Raw genomic sequence first — 15,327 nt, forward strand, 5'->3', positions numbered from 1 at the left:
TAAAACTAACCTGATAAAGACTTCTACTGAGTTCAAAAACATGCACTATTATGTGCCATTAAATTGGTCCTGACAAAATATCTTAGAAAAAGAATTCAGGGAGGTCATTCAATAGCCAGGGCATTTGGATTATAGAAGTCTGGAACCACCAGAAACAACTGCAGTATAGCAGAGTATTTCCATGATACATTACGTGCTACAGAAAGTACATAAATAGGATCCTACTTACAATAAGCTATACACAGTAGTATAGACTACAGTCTATAATTATTTTTCCAAGTAGAATTGTGAAACTGTTTTGTTAAGCTCAACATACCAAGCTAAACTTTAAGACTGAAAACATTGCACTCTGATTCTGGGCTTCACCAAATTTCCCATTTTTTTCCTACAGAAGCTCTCAGAAAAAAAATATCCCTGAATCAGGGACGTAGGTATAGATTTTTTATGGGGGGGGGTTCGGGGTGGGGCCACACCCCAACCTGCCCCTAGGGTATGGCCACGTCCCCAAGCCCCTTATAAAAGCAGCTCTCCAAGGCTGGGGGCGGCAGACTCCCCCGCCATGCCCTCCCCTGCCCCCCATCAGCTGGGCTCCCAGTCAGCAGCTTCTGGGCAGAGGCATAGAGGGAAAATGGAGCCCGGTACAAAATCTGAGTTTTGTGACCCGTCCCGTCCCGTCCCGCGTCCCGTCCCCCCCCCTCGGGCAGCCGCTGTGATGCTGGAATCCACCCCCAAACAGCATCACTTTCAATGGTGTTTAAAATAGAGAGCCAAATTCTCCTTTTACATCCACCTTAAAGGGAGAATCTGGGGTCCCCAGTTAAACAACATTGAAAGCGATGCTGTTTTGGGGTGGATTATCATCTACCCTGAAACAGCATCACTTTTAATGTGGTGTAGTGGTTAAGAGCAGGTGCATTCTAATCCGGAGGAACCGGGTTTGATTCCCTGCTCTGCCGCTTGAGCTGTGGAGACTTATCTGAGGAATTCAGATTAGCCTGTGCACTCCCACACATGCCAGCTGGGTGACCTTGGGCTAGTCACAGCTTTCCGGAACTCTCTCAGCCCTACCCACCTCACAGGGTGTTTGTTGTGAGGGGGGAAGGTCAAGGAGATTGTAAGCTCCTTTGAGTCTCCTACTGAAGAGAAAGGGAGGATATAAATCCAAACTCTTCTTCTGCTATACTGAGAACCTCAGATTCTCCCTTTAAATCCATGCCGAAGGAGGGGGATTTAAAAGGAGAATCTGGGGAAATTTGGGGGGTGCCTGTTGTCAGGGGTGCAATTGTTAAGCTAGCAGCACCAAAATTTTAGGGTATCTTTAGGAGACTCTCCTAATGATACCACCCAGGTTTGGTGAAGTTTGGTTCAGGTGGTCCAAAGTTATGGACCCTCAAAGGTGTAGCCCCATCTCCTATTAGCTCCCATTGGAAACAATGGGGGATGGGGCACCCCCTTTGGGAGTCCATAGTTTTGGACCCCCTGGACCAAAATTCACAAAACCTGAGTAGTATCAGTAAGAGACTCTCCTGATGATACCTGCCAGGTTTGGTGAAGTTTGGTTCAGGGTGTCCAAAGTTATGGACCCCCAAACATGTAGCCCCATCTTCTATTGGCTCCCATTGGAAACAATGGAGGATGGGGCACACCTTTTGGGAGTCCATAACTTTGGACCCCCTGAACCAAACCTCACGAAACCCAGGTAGTATCATCAGGAGCGTCCCCCAAACAATCCCTGAAAGTTTGGTGGTGATAGCCTAAACAATGCGCCCCCTGCAGGCCAAAAACAAAAAACACTAAAATGTTTTTAAAACACACAAACGGGTGGGCGGAGCTTCGGACATGAATGGGGGGGGTCTGAACCCGAGAACCCCACCTTACCTACGTGATTGCCCTGAATCTTTCCAGACCTTTACAGTTTTAAATAAGGGATGCAGAGTTCAGAGTATCTCAGAAACTTGCTGTATTCAGACAACTGGACAAACACAGTTTTCCACATTGAACATGTTTGCCTTGTTAATCCCTCCTTCCATCATTAATTAAGATTAAAGTTCTGGGGTTTGGGAAGCCTTGAATGAAACACTACTGGTTGTGATTCAAATGCTATGATGAATAGGAGACACACAAGACCACACCCATCCTTGAATTACAATGGGAAACTTTCAGCCCAGCAGTTTCCCACAAGGATAAATGGGAACAAACAATAGCCATATTCGTGTTTGTAGTGCATATCAAAGAAATATTTACATTTATTTAAGCATTTACTTTTATACTTCTCTTGCCTTAAGTGACAACCTAAGCAAAATAAAAAATGATACAATTAGTTAAAATGATTACATTTTTCCTATAATAAAATTACCAGCAATAAAAGAATGAGTGCCATGCCATGCCATGGGCCTTTTTTGGCATGAAAACACATAGCATAATACATAGTGAAAATGTGAGATTTAAAATGAACAAACAAAGTAATAATGGCCCATTTTTACAGAAATAAATTTTAAAATACCACAATTTATCTCCCATTGTAAGCATAACACAACTTTATGACTTCTTATATAAATTTGACTACCCTCTTGCTTAATTCAGGAATGGAATTATTCAAAAGAAATATCAGTTCAGCAGAATTGGGAAGTCCTGCCCTATGTACTAGAATAGGGCTTATATACTTTGCTCAGATATCAAGATAAAAGGTTGAGAGTGAGTCAGCTGAATTTAAATCCTACAAAGACAGAAGAACTGTGACTAGGTCGAGGAGAGTGTCCAGTGTCCTTTGGCCTGCCTATGCTGCATGGTGAGGCTTTACAGCTAGCCTCATCTGCCAAAAGCCTAAGAATGATCCTGGACCCAGTATTATTGCTGGAGGCCCAGGTCACCTGGATGGCCCAGATGCCGTTTTACCTTCTGCAGCAGGCATGGCAACTGGCCCTGTACCTCTCCCATCCTGATCTGATCACTGTGATTCATGCAACAGTCACCTCCAGGTTAGACTACTGTAACTTGCTATACATAGGCTCAGAGGCGTTCCTCCCATTGGGCAAAGTGGGCAGTTGCCCTGGGCGCAGCCCTGTGGGGGGCACAGGTTTGTTTGTGGGATTTTTTGTATTTTCAGTGTTTTTCCATTTTTGGCCTGCAGAGGGTGCTGTTTTTAGGCTAGCAGCACCAAAATTTCAGGGATGTTTTGGGAGACTCTCCTGATGCTATCACCCAGGTTTGGTGAGGTTTGGTTCAGGGAGTCCAAAGTTATGGACTCCCAAAGGGGGTGCCCCATCCCCCATTGTTTCCAATGGGAGCTAATAGGAGATGAGGCTACACCTTTGAGGGTCGATAACTTTGGATCCCCTGAACCAAACTTCACCAAACCTGGGAGATATCATCAGGAGAATCCTTTACTGATACCACCCAGGTTTTGTGAAGTTTGGTCAAGGGGGTCCAAAGCTATGGACTCCCAAAGGGGGTGCCCCCATCACCCATTGTTTCCAATGGGAGCTAACAGAAGATGGGGGCTACACCTTTGAGGGTCCATAACTTTGGACCCCCTGAACCAAACTTCTTCACTAAATCCTGGAGTGAGTATCATTAGAGGAGAGTCTCCTAAAGATACCCTGAAAGTTTGGTGCTGCTAGCTTAACAATTGCACCCCTCACAGCAGGCACCCCCCAAATTTCCCCAGATTTTCCCACCTTTGACATGGATTTAAAGGGAGAATCTGAGGTCCCCAGTTTAAACATTGCAAGTGATGCTGTTTTCAGTGGTGGGGAGAATCCAACCCCAAAATAAAGACATCACTTTCCAATGTTGTTTAAACTGGGAACCCCAGATTCTCCCTTTAAGGTGGATTTAAAATGAGAATCTGGGCTCCCTAGTTTAAACACCATTGAAAATGTTGCTGTTTGGGGGGTGGATTCCAGCATCACTTGTTTAAACTAGGGAGCCCAGATTCTCCTTTGAAACATTGAAAGTGATGCTGTTTCCCCCAATTTGGGGTACTGGATACAACACCATAAAATGTTTTCATAGCAGTAATAAATCATTTTGAAAGCATTTTGAAAATGTTTTCAAAAAATTATTTCTGCTGTGTGGCATAGCCCATTGCTGTGTTCAGATTTGTGAGTCGGGGCATGTTCTATAATGTGATGGTGACTTTGAAACAACCTGGTGTAAAAAAATTATTGGAGGGTGGCTGCCCATGGGGGGCGCCAAACTCCAGTTTGCCTAGATACGCCACTGGGCATAGCTACGGGGGGGGGTGCACATTGCATTGGGCACGCACCTGGGGGGGCATCAAACTCAGGTTTTGCCCAGGGCTCCAGTTTGCCTAGTTACGCCACTGCATAGGCTTACCTTTAGCCAGGTTTCAGAAATTGAAACTCATGTAGAATGCGGCAGCCAGGCTCCTTACTGGAACTTCGAGCAGGGACCAGATTATGCCAATCCTATACCACCTGCACTGGCTGCTGATCAAGTACCGGATTGTGTTTAAAGTGTTGGTTTTGACCTTTAAAGCCATTCACGGTCTTGAACCTGCATACCTGAGGGACCGCCTCTCCCCCGCTCCTTGGAGGAGGACCTACTGATGATCCCTGGCCCAAAAGCGATCAGGCTGATCTCTACAAGGGCCAGGGCCTTTACAGCCCTGGCCCCTACCTGGTGGAAGAGGCTCCCAAAGGAGATCAGGGCCCTGGGGGACATGCAGAGTTTCTGCAGGGCCTGCAAGACAGACTTGTTCCGCCAGGCATTTAGTCAGCCTAATTAAGTACATTGCTACCATTTCATATGGGCTCCCGTGGGCACAAGGGTGGGAAGAGGACAGAAATATGACGGCATCTATATTTACTATTGATCTACTTTTATTGAGTATATACTGAGCTGATTTTATACTGTGTTTTAAAGTAAGTTTTAAAATTGTTGTTCACTGCCCTGAGCCCCTAGGGCAGTCTATAAGACCAAGAACTAAACAAAGAAACAAACAAATAAAGTTGAGCATGCTGAATAGTTTCAATGCAGCCCACCTTACAGAGGCAGTGCCTTTCTATATAAGCTACATTTTGGTATCTTCCATAAAGAATTGCAGATGGCATAACATTGAACCTAGTCAAAGAGAAGGTTCTGCATTGATTTGGATTTTGGAGGTGGTAAAGATAAATGGTGATTTGACTTATTTTAAATGTGATCCCCAATTCCAAAGGAGAACAGGCCTTAGTGGCTGCACTATTAAGATTTTGTGCTTCTATCTCCAAAAGTCTAAAGTTTTATAAGCCTCAGGTGCTAAAAGCATATATAGCCAACCCATGGTTAAACCAAGGGATCTATTTATCCTTTGGTTGAGGCTAACCAATTGGAGAGATTTGATTCAGAAAGCATTTGGTAAATAAAGCTTAGGGGGATCAGGATTATGGTGTATTCTCAGCTAGCATTTGATGGTTCTGGGCTACAGCTTAGATTCCAGTAAGCTCTGGCCAGTTTCGAAGCATAGAGCTGCATATGGAACACATCCTGGCAGATCCAGAATTTTTCATAAAAATATTTGTTGAATACATTCCAAAGTATAGTTAGCAACTTCAACTCATAGTGGGATTCCATACAACAATTGTGTGCCTATCTTAATATTAAAACTTTTTAGAACAGTGGTGGCGAACCTATGGCACAGGTGCCAGAGGTGGCTCTCAGAGCCCTCTCTGTGGGCATGCACAAACAGAGTTTGTCATAAGGGGGGATCTTCCCCCCACACACACACATCTAGGCTTGCCTGGACCACTGGGCTCAATTATTAGCACTAAACCTAAGCCCTAGGATATTTGTATGCTAGCAAAAAGGTTGATGCAGTCCATGAAGCTGCATAGAGCAGTTCCAAGGACAGGGGTTGGGGGAGTGTTCCTGTTACATTGCTGGCTGCACTGCAACAAGCTTGTATAGCGGTGACATGGCTGCACTGTCCCTGGCAATGGTGTAATTTCACCACCCTCAGGATTGTACTGCCCATCTAAAAAAATAAATTTTAGAAGATGACAATCCCATCCCACAAGAAGAGCCTGTAACACTCACAGACAATCCCGTCCCACTAGAAGAGCCTGTAACACTCTTGGGAACTACTGATTTATACAAGTTCTCATTTACTTAACATATAAAGTTGCCCAGAGAACTTGTGAGGTATTTCCTGCAAAGGATAGTTATTTGGTTTGATAATCACCAGTTGGATATATTGAGTTTGATGAATCCTGCCAATAATATAGAGAGTTGGTCTTGACTATTGGGTGCCTCTACCAGATTTAGGATTTGCCTCTGTGCAAAATTACTATGTTTCCATTGCACAGGAGGATATAAGCCAAACTGAATAACATTAAGGTGCAAGTAATTGTATGCTAGCTTACAAATGTGAAGATAGTCATACATTTATTATTATTATTAATAATAATAATACTAATAATAATACTAATAATAATTCAATTTATTAGGCCCCCCTACCCCTGAAGGGCTCAGGGCGGTTTACAGGCAACCAAACACAATACATTGCAACTAAAACAATTGAATAATTCCAATTAAAACAATAAATACAATAATAGTAGATATGCCATATATCCTTTTGTTGTTAACAGAAAAATAATTGGGACTGAAAAAATATAACTGGAGCTCATTTTCAACACTCTGTATTTGATGACAAAGTAATACAGTCCTTGAAATAAATTATTGTATGCTCAGCTCACTATTTGACTGTTTGGGTATCACTGAATACTCACTTTTGCACACAAGGCATATTGAGATAATGACAAAATGCAATACATAATATCTAATGCTTGCCTCTACTGTCTCATTTAACTGGATTCATGTCAAATCCTAAATGCTCACATAAGAAAAGGGGTGCAATAGTAAATATTAATAATAATAGAACTACCACTACTGTTGCACTCTGGCTATAACTAATATTTCAAATGCGTATATCTATATACATGAATTTATTTCAACTTATTTTTAACCACTATAACAAATAGATTCAGGGTCATCCGTATTAATTCAGGTAAGTATTTAGTTCATACTCTCCCATCAGTTCAACATCCTTAAGGTAAGTATTCAATCAATGCGAAAACATGTATATACATAAATATATTCAGTCCATCTTGGTTCATCAACATTTTATATGAATCCACTCAGGTAAGTATTCTGTACGTATTCAATGATAAGTCCAAAATTGTGCACAGGCATAAGTCCAAATTCTTTTAAACACGAGGAAAACGCATTGCGCCTAATCCGCGTTTTTCGATGGCTTCATCAGCCTCACAGGTTGTAGATATAATTTATATTGGCTTCATATGGGTACTCTGTAAAAGGTAAGTTCAAATAACATTCAAATAAATCTATCATTATTATAATGTATAATATTCACACCAATATTCAACAATGTTTCATACATATGCAACTCACTTTCTCTCAAACTGAGCTGAAATATCCTAAATATCCTAAATGCTCACATTATCACAGGTTTATTATGATCTACCTGCTTGTGATCCCTCTGTTGCAGATTTTTAGATTCAATGTCTAATGCATTTTTCTTATGGGGCTGAAGCCTCCAGAAGCACATGCCAATGTTTCTGCTGTAGGGATTTGATGATATTCTGGTTGTTCACTAGCTTTTTTGGGACAGTTCTAGCAGAGAGGAGAGCTGCAGTTCAGTCGTCAGTTTCAGTGCAGTATAGGTAGAGCTAACGGGCAAGCACCTCAGCTGTCATGGAATACTGTGCTGTTTCCAGGCCAGCCTGTCATTGGATTGAGAAGTTTCTGATCCAGTGCTTAGTTTGATGCTGAACTCAGCCTGATCTGAACTCAGCCAGATTCAGCTTTATACCACTGGTTCTGGAGCAGCTTTATACTACTGACCTTTGGAGCAGCTTTATACTGCTGGCTCCAGAGCAACTTTATACAGCTGCCCTTCAGAGGTGGAGCATGGGAGTGGGGGAAAGAGCCAGCAGTGTAAAGTTGGAGCCGGGCAGAGTGACTGCTTAGTCAGATACCGAGCTAAGCCTGGCTAGGCTGAGCTTGAAGCCTGCAGTTTAAAGCTGGACCGGGGCAAGCTGAGCCTAGTGAGGTGCGCTGGCCCTCAAATCCTGTGTGGATTGGGGGAGGGATGAACCAGTAGAGCTTGCCCTGGGTGCCAAGGGTCTTGTAGGGTGGACAGGTCTTGAAGAGCAATATGAGGAGATGCAGTCTGTTAGATTCAGAAGGCAGTGCTGCTGCAATCCACATGAATACTGTGCTGATACATTCCAATGTCCTAGGCCTCTTGGTGAGGCTTGAATTGTAATGAAAGACTAACAACGACCAGCTAAAGAACTGGCAACTATTTAAACAAAATATAATAACAATAACAATAATAATAATAATTTCAGTTTGTGATACATAGAGAGACACTTATGTATGCATATAAAGGTGTGATTCAATTCCTTAGGACATCATTTTATTTCTTAAACAGTTTGTAGGCCAAATACACTGTGATTGGAAATTAAACTGTGCTTTTAATGCCTCAAGTGTCCCATAATGCATTCCTTTCCAAGCGCTTTTGCTTCCTGATGGCTAGCCAACAGAGCATGGAATTCTAATTGATATTTGAATAATTTGGTATATCACTAATTTAAAAAGTGCAGTAACTCTTTCACATGCTTCAGCAAATCAACTATAAATATCTGATATCCAGATTGAAAGAAATTAAATGTCAATGCATAAATTATCTGAACTTCTTAGAAGGAATGTGCAGCTGAGGGAATGTTGTATTGAATCATTATACATTCATGCTTTATCCATGAAAGTTTATGCCTGAATGATATGCTGCTAATCTTTAGGGTGCCACAGGACTCCTGTTTGCTTATGCTTACAAAGCCAGTTCAGCACGTTTGTAGTCACATTGCTAAGTGACCATAGGAGGAAATCTCTATAGTGGATTAATGGCTTCTCACATGCTTGGAAGCCACATTAATGAACCACAGAAATCTGTAATATTTGTGAATTTGTTATCAATTTTAGAGAGCAATCCTATATTTACTTAAAATCTGCCTCATATCTGTTCAAGGAGGCTTACACCCAGGAAAGTGTTCTTAGGATTTAAGCCATAGAAGTGAATCATTCTTTAACAATCTACTAGTTTAGGATATCAGTTCTACTTCTAGAGTCATCTACAGCCCATCCCTTTTGTTAGTATACTGTATATACTCAAGTGTAAGTCAACTCGAATATAAGTCGAGGCACCTAATTTTACCACAAAAAACTGGGAAACTTATTGACTCGAGTATAAGTCTAGGGTGGGAAATGCAGCAGCTACTGGTAAATTTCAAAAATAAAATAGATACCAATAAAATTCATGAAGGTATCTCACTGGTTGTAAGAAAAGTTGACTAAAAGGAATCTTCATGATCACAGGACGAACAGGATGAAGGCAAGAAGGGAGACTGCCTGGCTGCTTCATGCCAAAGACTGTGAGTACCCACAAGGCCTCCCTCAAAAATGGCTCACTAGAATTTTAAAAATGTCATTAAGCAAGGCAGTTTTTTAAAGGAAGCAGATACTGTTTGCTAGCACCACTTTGTGAACAGTGTATGCTTTTATCCTTGCATGTTCAGGGACATATTTTATTCAAAGGTAAGATTTAGCCATTAGGAAGATCTACACCGTCTCTTTGTCTCCTACCACACTTGCTAAATAGCACAGAGGGTATTTCTGTCCTTAGAACTGTTAAGACCCTCTCTCTTCCCAGCTTTAGTTTGTACTGCTTTTACAGAGAGGAATTTGCACAAAAATCAGCTTGACCTGAGTTTACCTAGGTAACAAATCTTGACTTGCATTTTGCAGTCTTTAAATGCTACAAGTGCAATGGAGTCTCTCTCAAAGAGGATGCCATGCCTGTCACAAATTTCAAGGGCACAGAGTAATACCTAGCACAGCATCTCCAGGAGCCAAATGGAGCAACTCTAATTGCGAAGACTGTGGCTTTATCTAGAAGCTTAGAGAGGGATTTTACAAGCCTAGCTTTACATAAAAACACAAAAGGGAATGGTGAATTTAATACTCAAAGTTGGATGCAGGCAAAATGCTTCTGCCACAGCTGGTGTGATTTCCTTTTTCAGCGTGCCACAGCTCTGGCGGCCATCTTGGAATTACCATATATACTTGAGTATAAGTCAAGGGGGGCTTTTTCAGCATTAAAAAGTGCTGAAAAAGTCGACTTATACTCGAGTATATACTGTATATTGATTTGGACCCAAACAGGTATACAACTTGTGAAAAAGAGAGGACAGGGTCCCCTTTGACCAACAGAAGGACCATGATAGGGATTCTGGAATGTTTATGGACAAAAGTCATGTAGTAAGGAGGATTACTGGGAAAGATTGAGCAAGGACTGGATCCACAGAGTACATATAGTAAAACATTATGATTCAGCAGATCTCTTGTTTTGCTCTTTCTTATGTGTCCTCTAGCAGGAGATAGCTACATGAACACGCCTGAACTGAAATAACTTTGTGCAAGTAGTTTTTAAAAGCTGTATATAGTCTTTTCTTTCCCAGTATGGGAAGCAACCCAAAAGTTGCCATACATGTTTTTTTCTAGTTGACAAATTCCATATTTTTCTTTCAAACTGTTTATGCAAGTTCTCTGAGCTTTTTTCAGAGGCAGCTCCCCCTGAGGAAGCACAAGTTATTTTCTAACTAGGCAGCAGGAAAAAACCATTCTTTACAAAGAGATGGAAATCCAATTGCTAAAACAAATTTACTCAAACTCACACTGTGGAATAATCAATCCAGTTTCTATGACTTCTACTGCAGTTTCCCTACACACCATAGAAATCCCATTACGAACCAATCTAGATCAAAATTACTTATATATTTGTGGTTTAGCATGAAAACAGCACAGAACATTGCTCACTCCTGTTGCTTACATGGGGCCTGCAATATGGCAGTTTAGTTACCACTTTTGTAACCCCAGTTTTCCTTCAAGGAGCTCATGGTGGTATAGATATGATGATCTAATCCATTGAATCAAGTTCTCCTGTTGCTAAAAATGCAACATGAAGATGAACCTCAAAGCAATATTTGAATGGGATTGTCATGGCTGTAATTGATAGAAGAAAGTGCCATCTAGTCAAAGTTGACCTCGTAGGATTTTCAAGGCAAGAGACAAAGAAAGGTAGTTTGACATTGCTGCCTCTGCATAGCTCTGGGTGTCATGGGCTGGCCACAAAGGAGGCATGAGGCGAAGTGTAGGGAACACTCACAGCTTTACTGATACAAAGAATCAAAGAAGCTCATCACTCCGTTGGTGCAGCAAAGGTCACACAAAGTTCCCCAGAACCCGTTCAGCAAAGTCCATACAGGTATAACACAAGGGGCAACAAAGTCCACAAAGTCAGGTTAAACACAAGGTTCAGCAAGGTCCACAAAGTCAGGCTTAACACAAGGTTCAGAGCAAGCAGCCAGCAATGTGAGCTGCTGTCATCTGCAAAGACATGAAGCAGCAACCAGCCCTTTTATCCAGGTGGGACTAATTGCCATGCTTCACGGAGCCAAGTCTGTGAGCACTCACAGGCTGATTCCGCATGGGCCAAAAACAGTGGTGTGAAAATGATATGAATAAAATGATATTAGTTGTGAGAGGTTCATAAATGATAGAAAAAGGGAGGGGGCTTTATAGAGCAAAGCATAAAGAGAAATTTGTAATAGCTATGCTGCTTAAAAACAAGTTGTTTATTAGAACGGAAGGAAAGCGCTTAACCGCAGGAAAAGCAGAAGTAACAGGCTTCATGGAAATGAAGGGAGTTTTTACTGTAAGGAAAGTGTACGATAATGTTTGCTGCAATATGTGCTCATATGATTATGATAACCAAAATGCAGAAGCTGTTTCCAGTAAATGACTGCAAGGGAGTTTTCTGGGTGGGTTCAGGACCCATACGTATTATGCATGATGTGCTTGTGACATGTGCATAGGAAGAGTGTGAGCCTCTGGGTCAGTCTGGATAACCATGTGGTGACTCCTGATTGGACAGAGTGACAGAGAGGATGCTTTAAAAGTGAGCTGAGCTGCGACTCGGACTTTAGAATGACTGCACCCAAGGGTGTGGTTATTCTCCACCTCTATAGAAGTGAATAAAGAAAGCTGTTTTACTGCCAACTGTCTGTTTCGTGAGTATTGATTGGGGATATTTGAAATAATTGTTATGGAAAAATGGTGTGAAAACAGTATAAACCCTTTTACACTGTTTTAAACCCTTTTCCACCATTTTCACACTGTTTTCACACTGCTGTTTTTGGCCCATGAGGAATCAGCCACAGTTTGCGAGCAGCCAGTTTGGCTGATCGCGGTCACTCTGTCAGGACCCACCGCAGCCATTGCCGGCGCTGTTCTTGCGGGGTAGGGGACCAGGAGGACTGCAAGTTGGGGGGCTGGAGGTGAGCTCTGGGACAGTTCTGGGGGTGTTTCCTGCGCTGACCCAGGCTCTGTAAGGCCATCAGGGGCCGGTGTGGCCGTAGCTGGTTCCTCATCTGCCAATGAGTCACTGCTGCCAGGTCTGGCTTTGAGGGTCTCACCGCCGTTGGAGTCAAAAGCCCAGCATGACAGGCCATCATCCTCACTGTCAGACACAGTGGGGGTACAGACCCTAACACTGGGCTTCTTTGGTGATCTCCCATCAAAACACTAACCAGGGCCAACTCTGTTTACCTACCCACACTGGTCTAGCCTAACCCATATAAGTCAGGTGACTCTAATTACATTCTATCAAAGAATATTTTCACCGGTCACACCATAAAATGTGTTATCCTGGGTTAACATGTCCACTAGGCAAATCTAAAGTGCCAGAATGCCAGAGTGAGGGGAGGTACCCAATGACTTAGAGGTCTACTGGTAGCCAAGGGGTTCAGGGTGCAAGACAGAGAAGGAGCCTGACAAGTATTCTGCATTGTGTGTCTACCATGCCTACTCAGCAGTTCACTATGTTTAATGGAACTTACTAGCAGGTTAGCATGTTTAGGAGTGCCATCCCAATTAAAACAAAGCTTCATGCGTCAAAAATAAATGCAGAAAGGGACCAGAATGACTGCTTAACATTTCTCCTCTGGAACTTTTTTCCATTTTGGTTTGAAATATATGGTTAACATAAATATATTCTTGGCAGGTTTTGAAAAACTGCATGTTTGAGATTGATGATGACACTCAACTTTCTTTGAAGTTCTTATATTCACAGTGCATATCAGTTATTCAAGACGTGTTTTGGGGAGGGAGAGAGGATAATACCAGGAGGAACGGATTAATCTGGAAACAACCTTACTTAATGAAAATGTTAATGAATCCCTAATTTAGTAAAAATTTACCTTGAGGTTCAGGTACAATTAAGTGTATTACCTATGCATCATAATTAAAAATGAATCAACAGTCTCCCTGAAATGGGTAAGACTGAGGACTCATAGTTCTTTAATAACTTTGCTAAAAAGTATTTCAGTGTATTGTTAGATTAATTTCAGTGTAACTCCAATAGTTTTAAGCATTGCTTTAAACATCATTTTGGTTTGAACAATATTTTGGTCTTAAAATTCACTTAGAATCGTTCTTTAACAATCTACTAGTTTAGGATATCAGTTCAACTTCTAGAGTCATCTACAGCTCAACCCTTTATTAGCATATATTGATTTAAACCCAAACAGGTATACAACTTGTGAAAAAGAGGGGACAGGGTCTCCTTTCACCAACAGAAGGACCATGATCAAGATTCTGGAATGTTTATGGACAAAAGTCATTTCTAGGCCACAAACACAAGTGCAAGAGTATCCAGATTCAAAGTTGGGGGGGGGGGGGAAGCCTGCACTTTTGATGAAGGGCCATAGCACTGTAGTAGTTAAAATACTTTGTATGCATGGAGTTTCAGGGTCAGTCCTCAGCAACTGCAGCCAAGGGATCTTGTGTAGTAGGACTAAGAAAGACCATGGAAAGTCATGGCTATGCAAGTAGATGGGGCTTCCTGAATCAGTGGACTAGTTCAAGTAATATGTCTCTTAATGTATCTCTTAATGTTGGTAGAGCCAACACCTTTGCATGCATGAGATCCTCAGTTCACTCTCCAACAAAGGTCTGTCAGGAGGAAGACCTACAAGAGCCATTGCAAACCAGAAAATGGACCAGTTGGCTTCTTCAACATAAAGCAACATTACATATCCGTCAGATGACTCATGGTAGCAGTTTACAGCAACAAAAAGGAATTAAAGGATGAAACTTGTCTCGGTTATTATTGCTAACTGAACAATCACTGCTGAAAATGTAAGGTTTTTGTCTCAAAATTATTAAAGAACCATAACACATATTACGAAGCTATTAAAAAGCAATTTTTCTTCATATTGTTTTTACCACTTTAACTTGGGTTTTTTAAAAAACGCTTTACTGTTCAGTTAAAATTATGCATTTATTAGTTGGTTGTGAGTGGATCCTTTCAAGTGTAATCACTCATACAACATAGGATTATACATTATACTTTGTGCAGTTTGTGGGAAATAATGGATTTCTAATGCATTCCTCGTGCCAGTCTGTGTACAGGTCTGAAATCATTTATTTTTGGCTCATCTTTCAAATGGCTGTCCTTTTGGGCAACTGCAGCCCTTATGGATTATTTTAGGATAAAAATATTACACATACATATTTACTAAGTAGCATATTTCCTGTTTATATACAACCATTATCAGTGATTGATCATTTAGTTCTGCTGTTCTTTTACAACTAGAGTTCCTGCAACTCAAGCGTTGTATATGTTTTTAGAACAGATTGGTGAAATTGGTTGTATATTTACCACAAAGACTGATTTTACCCTTGCTTTTCTATGATGGCACAATACATTGGGAAATTTGAACCCAGTTATTCTGCTCAATATATGTATCTATCAAGTATACAAAATTATATGACTCAGAAGTAAAAGTAGGGTAAATAATGAGTAAAATAAAGATGAGTATATCTACCTAGTCAGTCCTAAGTCAGGAAGAATATACTAACTCTGTAGTTACACCCTTCTGAGCCCACTGTTTAAAATTGTCAGAGAATGACTAATACCAAGATTTAAGGGGAAGATTGAGCCAATTAATAAATGGCCATTCATTATCAACTTTATTTTTATGGTCAGCCAATACAATTTTTGTCTGGCATTAATGTATATGTAAATAATACGTACCATTTTAATGTTGACATATTTTCTTTTATCAGTGGTACACATTTCATATAGAATCTTAGAGTTGGAAGAGACCACAAGGGCCATCAAGTCCAACCCCCTGCAATGCAGGAACACACAATCAAAGCACTCCTGACATATGTTCATCTAGC

Source organism: Sphaerodactylus townsendi, linkage group LG06 (assembly GCF_021028975.2).
Source record: "Sphaerodactylus townsendi isolate TG3544 linkage group LG06, MPM_Stown_v2.3, whole genome shotgun sequence".
Lineage (NCBI taxonomy): Eukaryota > Metazoa > Chordata > Lepidosauria > Squamata > Sphaerodactylidae > Sphaerodactylus > Sphaerodactylus townsendi.